The sequence below is a fragment of the Callithrix jacchus genome, chromosome 20 (genome assembly GCF_049354715.1).
Source record: "Callithrix jacchus isolate 240 chromosome 20, calJac240_pri, whole genome shotgun sequence".
NCBI lineage: Eukaryota > Metazoa > Chordata > Mammalia > Primates > Cebidae > Callithrix > Callithrix jacchus.
This window is the reverse complement of record NC_133521.1, coordinates 41535001-41546128: the sequence shown is the minus strand read 5'-3', so window position 1 is coordinate 41546128 and position 11128 is coordinate 41535001.

The window sequence follows — 11128 nt, the reverse complement described above, 5'->3', positions numbered from 1 at the left end:
ATAGAGACGCGGAGGCTGATGGAAAGCCATACCCTTGAACAAAGGCCAGGATGACACGGAGTTTTCTTTGAAATAGTTCTTAGATAACTGCAGTTATCAAGAGAGATTTATTTTGTCCTCTGGGAAGTTAGGCCTGAACTCAATTTCTCTCTCCTTCCCCAATCCATTACAATTTGCAGAACAGAATGTCACATACCATGTCTCCCACATGCAGAATTACAGGAGGTATTAGGAACGCAGTGGGATTTTGTTCCACTCAGATGGAAATATGGAATCTTCGGTTGGAAGTTGAGGGAGCCATGTACTTGGCTGACTATGTCTAGGTGCTAGGATTTCTATAGGTAGAACGCTTTGGTGCAGGTATTGGAGTATAAAGACACCGAGAGGTAATTCTATATGAGGACAGCATTTGCTGAGTGTGTCTCATGGGGTATGAAGAAACTACATTTGGCTCATTCTGCCAAGACGCAGACACACAAAGCATTCTGAAGGCCTAGTGGTGGCTTTTGAGCTCACCTCTCCATTCCTCTTTTCTTTCCTTTTTTTTTTTCTCTGAGACAGAGTCTAGCTCTGTTGCCCAGGCTGGAGTGCAGTGGTGCTATCCTGGTTCACTCTGCCTCCCAGGGGTTAAAGCAATTCTCCTGCCTCAGCCTCCCAAATAGCTGGGACTACAGATGCATGCCACCACAGCCAGCTAATTTTTTGTATTTTTAGTAGAGACTGAGTTTCACCGTCTTAGCCAGGATGGTCTTGATCTCCTGACCTCGTGATCCATCTGCCTCGGCCTCCCAAAATGCTGGGATCACAGGCGTGAGCCACCGCACCCTGCCTCCGTTCCTATTTTCTAAGAAGTGGTGAAACCATATTGCCAGCTGGCTAAGCGAGTCTGTCTGGTTCAAACTGGTGGTCTGTTTTCCTAGTCGGGTGAGCTCTTGTCTAATTCTAGAATACTCCTGCCTTGCTTTAGGAATCTTGTCTTGAAAGCTTAACTTTGCTTAAGCCTTTATCAAGTGTAGTACCCCACAACCCTGCTCTTTCTCAACTTTCCCAGTACCTTCTTTTTTTACACAATTTCTGGCTCCTGCTTTCTTCCTCTGTGTTTATACTTGTTTTTCGATAGGTGTCAACAGCCATCCTCTGCTTTTTCTGACTCATGTCCTTGTTTCAAAAGACTGCCCCAATCCAAAAATGAAATTAAGGAAACAATTCTATTAACTGCAACATCTAAAAGAATAAAAGAAACATGTTTGAGCAGGCAAGTGTGAGACTGGTAGATGGAAAACCACAGAACAGTATTGAAGGAAATTAAAGACCTGAACAAATGGAATGGTCCGCCCATGGCTCATGGATTGGAAGATTTAATATTGTTAATATAGCTAATAGGATTTGGATCTGTGTCGCCACCAAATCTCATGTCTCATTGAAATCCCCAGTGTTGGAGGTGGGGCCTGGTAAGAAGTGACTGGATCATGGGGGCAGAGTTCTCATACGTGGTTTAGCACCATCTCCGCTTGGTGCTGTATCCGGTTGTTTAAAAGCTGCATTGCCACCCCCCTCTTTCCCTTGCTCTGGTCATGTGAAGCTCCTCACTCCCCCTTTGCCTTCTGCCATGAAAGGAAGCCTCCTGAGGCCTTCCCAGAAGCAGAAGTCACTATAGTTCCTGTACAGCGTGTGGAACCATGATCCAATTGAATCTCTTTATGAATGACCAAGTCTCACGTATTTTTTATAGGAGTGTGATACAATGGCAATACTCCCGAAATTAACCTACAGATCTAATACAATCCCTATTACAATTTCAATTGCCTTTTTTTTTTTGGCAGGAATAGAAAAACTTATTATAATATTTACATAGAAATGCTAGGGGGCCTGAGTGGCCAGAACAATCTTTAAAAGGAAGAACAAACTTACTACAAAGCCACAGTAATCAAAATAATGTGGTACTGGCAGAAAGATGAAACACAAAAATCAATGGAATAAAATTGAACATCCAGAAATAAACCCATACATCTACAGCCAATTGATTTTTTTTGAGATGGAGTCTCACTCTGTCATCCAGGCTGGAGTGCAATGGCGTGGTCTCGGCTCACTGCAACCTCCACCTCCCAGGTTCAAGCAGTTCTCCTGCCTCAGCCTCCCAAATAGCTGGGACTATAGGCGAGTGCCACCACACCCCACTAATTTTTATATTTTTAGCAGAGATGGGATTTCACTATGTTGGCCAGGCTGGTCTCAAACTCCTGACCTCGTGATCCACCTGCCTCAGTTTCCCAAAGTGCTGGGATTAGAGCTGCGAGCCACCATGCCCAGCCTGGTCAATTGATTTTTGACAAGGGTTTTAAGACCATTCCATGGGTAAAAAAGAGTCTTCAACAAATGGGACAGGGACAATTAGACATCTACAAACAAAGTAATGTTAAAGTAAACAATTAACTCAAAAGGGATCAGATCTAAATATAAGAGCTAAAACTATAAAATCCTTAAAAGGGAAAATAAGTATAAATCTTCATGACTTTGGAATAGGCAGTTATTTCTTAAATATGACATCACAAGTGTAAACAACAGAAATAGATAACTTGGATCTCATCAAAATTAAAAACTTGTATACACCAACAATTAACTGAAAACATGAGCCACAGAGTGGGAGAAATACTTGAAAATCATATATCTGATAAGGGTCTAGCATCTGAGTTATATAAAGAATTCCTACCACTCAACAATAAAAAGACAACCCAATTAAAAATGGACAGAGGTGCTGGACGTGGTGGCTCACACCTGTAATCCCAACATTTTGGGAGGCTGAGGTGGGCTGATCACCTGAGGTCAGGAGTTCGAGACCAGTCTGGCCAACATGATGAAACCCTGTCTCTACTAAAAGAAATACAAAAATTATCCAGATGTGGTGGCAGGTGCCTATAATTCCAGCTACTTGGGAGGCTGAGGCAGGAGAATCACTTGAACCTGGGAGGCGGAGGCTGCAGTGAGCCCAGACTGCGCCACTGCACTCCAGCCTGGACACCAAGAGTGAAATTCTGCCCCCCCCAAAAAAAAAAAATTAAACTCTTGGAAAAAAGAAAAAATAAATAATCACCCATACTCTTAGCATCCTAATCACTACAGCTTTTATTTCTGCAAATCCTTCCAGTATTTGTCCACAGGTCAACGTATTTGTTTAGAGTTGTAATCACTGTGCTTTTGCTGTTCATTTTGGTTTTTTTCACTTCCCATCATGTCACAAACGCTTCCCATGTTTCTAAATCACCTTCATAATTATCCTTTTTAATGGCTGCATAACATTCAATTGCGTCTATGTACCATAATTGTTGTAATCACTTTGCCATTTCTGGATATTTACATAATTTCTAATTATTTTTTGCTATTACATATATATATCTATCTCATACTGTAGGAAATACTTTCATGCATACTGATTTTTTTCTTTACTTGAATTGCCCACATTCCTTAAAACAACCAACCAGGATAAAATTTTCCATGAAATGTCAAACTAACCAAGCAGCCTAGAAAGAAGAGAGACTCATAAACTTACTGGAGATCTTTGGGAATGCAGCCGCAATTCCAGGAGACCCCCTTCCCACCAGGGAAGGCCCTGCTCTTTCACCCCTGCTGTTTCTGCCTCTTTCCCCCGCTGACAGTGCACTGACTTTGTCTGCACCATGAATGTCCTGCTGTAGATTTATATTTTCATTGGCGTGGTATCTGGGTTGGTTTGCCTGTGCTGTTACAAGGCTACCATGAACATCCACAGATGTGCTTCCTGGTCCTGGGGCACTCATGGAAGGGTCTTTCTAGTCAAGTTTCTCAACAACCTTGACATGACAGATGTTTGGGGTTGGATCCTTGTTATTATATGGATATTATGGATGCTCAGCAGCACCTCTGACCTTGACCCATTAGAAGCTAGGAAGAGTTCCTGGTAAGAAGACATGTACCAAATATGTCTTCCTGCTACTAGGAATTGCCGCTCTGGACTAATGCCCTTCCTGCTGTTGAGAATCACTGGTCTGGACTAATGGTTTCCAAACCTTGCTGTATTTGAATCACACAAGGAATTAAAAAAAAATTTTACCAGCCTGGGCAACATGGCAAAAACCCATCTCTACAAAAATCACAAAAATTAGCCATGTGTGATGGGAGCCTCTAGAGGCTGAGATGGGAGGATCACTTGAGTGTAGGGAAGTTGAGGCTTCAGTGAGCCGAGATTATGCCACTGCACTCCAGCCTGAGTGACAGAATGAGACCATGTCTCAAAAAAATAAAAAACAATTAGGCCAGGCATAGCGGCTCACAACTGTAATTCCAGCACTTTGAGAGGCCAAGGTACGTGGATCACTTGAAGCCGGGGTCATCTGAGGTCAACCTGGCCAACATGGTGAAACCCTGTCTCTACTTCAAATACAAAACTTAGCCAGGTGTGGTGGCAGGCACCTGTAATCCCAGCTACTTGGGAGGCTAAGGCATAAGAATCACTTGAACCCGGGAGGCAGAGGTTGCAGTGAGCTAAGGTCGCACCACTGTACTCCAGCCTGGGTATCAGAGCCAGACTCTGTCTCAAAAAAATTAATTAAAGAAATAAAAATTTGAATGCCTAGACTGTATCCCAGTCCAATTACATCAGAATCCCTGGGGGCACAGTGCACACTGGAATCACCTGAAAGCCTTAAAAAAACGGATGCCTGAGCCACACACCCAGAGGTGCTGATTTCATTGGTCTGGAGGTGGGTATGCAGAACTTAAAAAGCAAAGCCTCAGGTGAGTCTAATGTGCAGTCATGTTTAAAACCACATAAGCAAATGCCTATTAGTGGAATTGCTGGATTGCAGGCCTGTGCTTTACTAAGTAATGACAACCTGTTTTCCAAGGACTTTTCTTTCTAAAAACACATGTCTGCTTTCTACCCTCTGCCTATGTCCCAAGACGGAACTCCCCAAAGGCAAAATCTGTGTCTCACTTAACTTTAGATTCCTACTGTGTAACCCAGTAGCTGGTATACAGTAGCTGCTTAATGTATACTTGCTGTTGAATGATTAGGAGTAGTTTATCATTTTGCTGCCATCAAATAAGATTGTATTGTTGTTGGAACCAATAAGAGAGAAGCAGGATTATAAACAGTGATGGAGTCTTTTGTTTCTTCATTTGTTTGTTTGAGACATAGTCTTGCTCTGTCCCCAGGCTGGAATGCAATGGTGTGACCTCGGTTCACCACAACCTCTGCCTCCCAGGTTCAAGCAATTCTCCTGCCTCAGTCTCCCAGGTAGCTGCTGGGATTACAGGCACGTACCTCCACACCTGGCTAATTTTTGCATTTTTAGCAGAGACAGGGTTTCACCATGTTGGCCAGACTGGTCTCAAACTCACGACCCCAGGTGATCTGCCCACCCCAGCCTCCCAAAGTTCTGGGATTACAATGTGAGCCAGCATGCCTAGCCAAGAGGAGTCTTTTAACACAATGCCTCAGACTCAAGCTGAGAAAGGTGGTGCCTATCAGCAAGTTTGAGAACTTGTAGATGCTTCATTTTTCTTAACTCTGAAAGAGGAAAGTCCAGCCCTCAGAGAATGGTAAATAGCCATGAGGGACCTCCAAGCTGTCTGAAGAGGGTGTCAGGAAGCAGAGGTCCCAACCTTGACCACAGGGAGTCAGGGTTGAGGTGGGGAGGCCTGAGACGTGGAAAGGGGATCAGACTGACAGGGTTCTTAGTTTTTGTTTATTTTTTTGAGATGGTGTTTCACTCTTGTTGCCCAGACTGGAGAGCAATGGTGTGATCTCTGCTCACCACAACCTCTGCCTCCTGGATTCAAGTTATTCTCCTGCCTCAGCCTCCCGAGTAGCTGGGATTACAGGCATGCACCACCACACCCAACTAGGGAGTTTTTATTTTTAGTAGATACGGGGTTTCTCCATGTTGGTTGGGCTGGTCTTGAACTCCCGACCTCAGATGATCTGCCCGCCTCGGCCTCCCAAAGTGCTGGGATTACAAGCATGAGCCACCGCACCCAGCCAGGCCTTAGTTACTGGTATGTAGTTGGCAGAAAAATGTCCCCACCGATAGGTCCATGTCCCCATCGGTGGAATCTATGAACATGTTAGGTTACATGGCAAAGGGGGATTAAGGTAGCAGATGGAATTAAGTTTGCTAATCAGCTGATGTGGAGATGATCTTGGATGATCTGGGTGTAAAAATGAGGTGGAAAAGTCAGATTAAGAGAAAAATATGAAGATTATATGCTACTGAGGAAGACGTAGGGGGTGGGGTAGGTGCTGTAAGCCAATGCAGGTGGTCTCTAGAAGCCGGGAAAGAAGGAATGAAGCCCTGCTGAGACCTAGATTTTAGCCCACCGAGACCTGTGTTGCACTTCCCACCTCTAGAACTGTAAGAGAATAAATGTGTGTTGTTTTAAACAGTTGAATTTGTGGTCATTTGTTACAGCAGCCACAGGAAACTAATACATTCTTTAAGGCTGGCTTTGTTTGCTCCAAAACTAAATGCAAAGGGGAAAGTAATACTTTGTATCAAACTCTGGCCTCTATGAATTGTAATCATAACTAAGGCTTGGTATTGCACTCACTAAGTGCTAGGCATTGTCCTAAGTGCTTCACATCAACCTATTCATTAAACTTTCACAACTCTGTAAGGTAGGTACTTTTTTTTTTTTGAGACGGAGTCACCTCTGTTGCCCAGGCTGGAGTGCACTAGTGCGATCTTGGCTCCCTGCAACCTCTGCCTCCCGGGTTCAAACCATTTTCCTACTTCAGCCTCCTGAGGAGCTGGGATTACAGGCATGCGCCTCTACACCTGGCTAATATTTTTTGTATTTTTAGTACAGAAAGGGTTTCTCCATATTGGCCAGGCTGGTCTCAAATTGCTGACATTGTGATCTACCTGCCTTGGCCTCCCAAACTGCTGGTATGATTTTTATCTGCATTTTTCACTGATAAGATAACTGAGGCACAGAGAGGTTGAGTAACTTGTTCAAGGCTGCCCAGGCCGCCTGGCTGCAGCGTCTCTGCAACACAACAATGCCATGCTTGCGTTTGGTGACTCAAAAGATGGGTTTCCCTTGAGTAAGATATGCCGCCCTTCCAGATATGGAAAAGCAAAACCGTGGGGGCAATTCTGTTGGGAAAGCAAGCTCACAATTTCTGATTTAATAAGTATAATAGATACAAGTCAATCTCTTCTTGATGACACAGTGTCCTCACCAAACCTGAGTTAGCTTGAAACTGTTGGAGATAAATCCATGCTGTATGGGATGCACTTCATCATGCTCCTGGGGGCTCCTGCACCGACACAGAAGGTCGCTTGTTACTGCAGAGCAAGTCAGCTTCTGCACTGGCAGTGTGGGGTGAAATGCTGGCTTGCTGGTTTGTTAGCTGTGAAACTCCAGGCAATCTACTTCACCCCTCTGAGTGTAAGTTTCCTCTTCAACAAAACAACAGAACAAAACAAAAAAGACACTCTTTCTTCAAGGCTTGGTACTTCAGTGACAGGAGGCAAAGTGTGAGTGTTACAGGAGGCAGAAAGAAATTATTTAGGCAGAAAGGGTAAAGAGTCCCTGGTAGGAAAGTTTCCTTCTAACGAAAAGCAGCTCAGAAATAGCTCCCTTTCAGGCTGGGCACGGTGGCTCATGCCTGTAATCCCAGCACTTGAAGAGGCTGAGGCGCGAGGATCACCTGAGGTCAGGAGTCCAAGACAAGCCTTGCCAACATGGTAAAGCACTTCCTCTACCAAAAAAAAAAAAAAAAAAAATTTAGCTGGGTACGATGGCAGGTGCCTATAGTCCCAGATATTCAAGAGGCAGAGGCAAGAGAATTGCTTGAACCCAGGAGGTGGAGGTTGCAGCAAGCCAAGATTGTACCACTGTACTCCAGCCTGGGCAACAAAGCAAGACTCTATTTAAAAAGAAAAAGAAAAGCGAAAGGACTGGATGCTTGGCTCACGCCTGTAATCCCAACACTCTGTGACATTGTGATCAGTTTCAAGCTAACTCAGGTTTGGTGAGGACACTGTGTTATCAAGAAGAGATTGACTTGTATTTATTATACTTATTAAATCAGAAATTGTGAGCTTGCTTTCCCAACAGAATTGCCCCCACGGATTTGCTTTTCCATATCTGGAAGGGCGGCATATCTTACTCAAGGGAACCCCATCTTTTGAGTCACCAAACGCAAGCATGGCATTGTTGTGTTGCAGAGACGCTGCAGCCAGGCGGCCTGGGCAGCCTTGAACAAGTTATGCAACCTCTCTGTGCCTCAGTTATCTTATCAGTGAAAAATGCAGATAAAAATCATACCAGCACTTTGGGAGGCCAAGGCAGGTACATCACAATGTCAGCATTGTGCATCACCTGAGGTCAGGAGTTTGAGACTAGTCTGGCCAACATGGTGAAACACTAGCGCTACTAAAAATACAAAAAATAGCCAGGCATGGTGACAGGCATCTGTAATCCCAGCTACTTGGGAGGCTAAGGCATAAGAATCGCTGAAACCTGGGAGGTAGAGATTGTGGTGAATTGAGATTGCACCACTGCACTCCAGCCTGGTTCATAGAGTGAGACTCAGTCTCGAAAAAAAAAAGAAAAGAAAAGAAGTAGCTCCCTTTCTAATCTCATGCAGTCCAAAAGAAATCACTTCTCTTCTCACAACAAGCAGTGAAAGGTGAAGACGTAAAACACAGATAAGAGAGCTCAAGCATAGAAGGGTGGGGCCTGCAGTCTCCTGGGTCCCCACAAACTTCACATTCATACAACAGGCCCCGCTAAAACAGTGGGCCTTAATAAGTACATTCCTTTCCCTTTAGGCACACTAAGATAGGGAAGCTAAAAGTGGACTGGGGTGGCGGGGAGGGACGCTGGCAGCTGCACAAAGATGCCTGGGAATGGCACAGAAACTCCCTCCCAGGTAAGCAAAACAGACTAAGAGTTGGCTCAGGTGGTCAGGGAATGGAGTGGGATTAAAAAAAAAGTCTCTGATGTATACAGATAGCATACCTGGTCCCAACTAAACCATCAGGCTCTAGGAGGATAAGACATCCACTCCTCACTAACCCCCTCCTCACTAGCCCATTTATAAAAACTCTGACACTTTTACTACCGCCTGGCAACCCACTCCGGACCCCTGTCTGTGATGGAGAGCAGTACTTTCCTTTTGCCTATGAAACTCCTGCTCCAGACTCACTCTGTGTGTGTGTCTGTGACCTTGATCTCCTTGGCTATGGGACCAAGAACCCTGATACTTATCCCAGACAAGGAGGCTGCTTCATGAGGAAGCACTCACTAAATGTATTTCCACCTCTTGTCTAGTTCTGCAATTTTGGATATTGTTTACGTGGCCAGGGGAGAGACACTGAGTCTCCTTTCCTTCCTGTGTTCATTCCTAGATCCATTTCTTGATTGCTGTAACAATAGGCAAGGTACCTAACCTCTCTGGTCTCAAACTCCTAATCTGTAAAACGGGCATGGTGGTGACAGCATCTCCTTCTAAGTTCCTTAGAGCAGTTGTGGAAAATTAATTGGGATGTTTTATGTAAACTGCTTGAAACAGTGCTGGGGACCCAAGGACCCAGTGGTGTTGGTCCTTCTGCTTGTCAGGGATGAGAGGAAGAGAAGTTTTAGATATAGTGAACTCCAGGTTTCTCTTCAAAGAATCAGTATGTCAGTGTGTTCAGCTCTCTTATTCTTTAATTCTCCATGTTAAAGTTTAACTTCCTCGTGGTTTCAGTAAACAACCTTTTCCACCAGTTCTAATCGGTGGTTCACATCTGTACCCCTGGTCCCCTGCTCCGTCCTGACTCATCCTGGTCACCTACTCTGGTCACCTGCCCTGGTCACCTGCTTTGATCTGAGTCACCCCTGGTCACCTGCTTGGACCTGTCCAGTACCCATCCTTCCCGGCAAATTACCCGCCCCACCACTCTGGCTTCTATTCCTGCTCTCTTTAAAATAGCCAATCAGAATTAACTTACACTGTGCAGTCTAACCCTAACCAATAGGGGAATGACACAGCAGTAGGGGCTACCTGCGTCAGGAATAAGAACCCCTTCCCCTCCCCTGTCCAGGTGTGTGCTCGCCATTGCTCCTGTGAGGCGCACCCTTCTATGGAAGTAAATTGCCTTGCTGAGGAAATTTATATTTGAGTGCTGCTTCTTTTGCGGCACCAAAAATTTACATATAACAGAAGGGAGTTGAACACCCCTCAGCCGAGGAAGGAAGAAGAGTATGTGATAACTGTGGTCAGGGATGACCAATAAGACACCTTGCGAGGGACAATGGCTTACAGTATTATACCAAGTGACTTTAAACAGAAGCGCCACCCTCTGAGTCTGTTAGAGAGTCCACTTTTAATGCTGGCGTCCGAGAGTCAGCTAGAGCTCAAACCTCCCAGCTATGAACAAAGGGCGGTCAACATTTTTATACCAGTTTAGGGTCAGGGGACAGTAAGCAGATTATTACAGAGGCAGAACGAGCAGGTTGGGGGCAGGGGGTGCCTAACAGAAAAGTTCTACTTAAAGTTGCTTTCTACTCAGGATGTGGGGTAAGCAGTTGCACAGCTGCAAGTCCAGGATGTACAGGCCAGTGAGCCGTTTCTCAAAAAAGTGGTTACAAAGATGCCAGGCGTCTCACACCATAAGCTCTCAGAACAGAATGCCTTACATAGCTCAAGGTGGGCGACACTGCTCAGGGTGGGCACAATGGAGTTGTCAGGATTGTTTAAAAATGTATTCATCACAGCCAAGCTAGGGTATTTCAACAGGACTGACAGGGAATAGCTGAGGTGGACAGGGGCAGGCGTCTGGGTCACAGATCCAGGCATCTCCAGGCATGGAGAGTGGGCAGCTGCAGCATCAGCTAAGCCTGCAAGGACAGCCGGAAGCCCACACAATGGTGGTCATGCACTAGGCGAGAGAACAGCAGCACTGGGTCCTTCTCTTCCAGCCCCCGTGCTAACTCCAGGCTGATGCCTCTGTGAGCTTTCACTCATCTGGTGGCCATACGTTGCCACGTGAAAAACATCCGGTTACAAGACATTATACCATGATACTATTTTAATTTTTTAAGAAAAGCACTCTGAAAATAAAGTTCACCAAAATGTTAACAGTAGTTTATTTCTGGG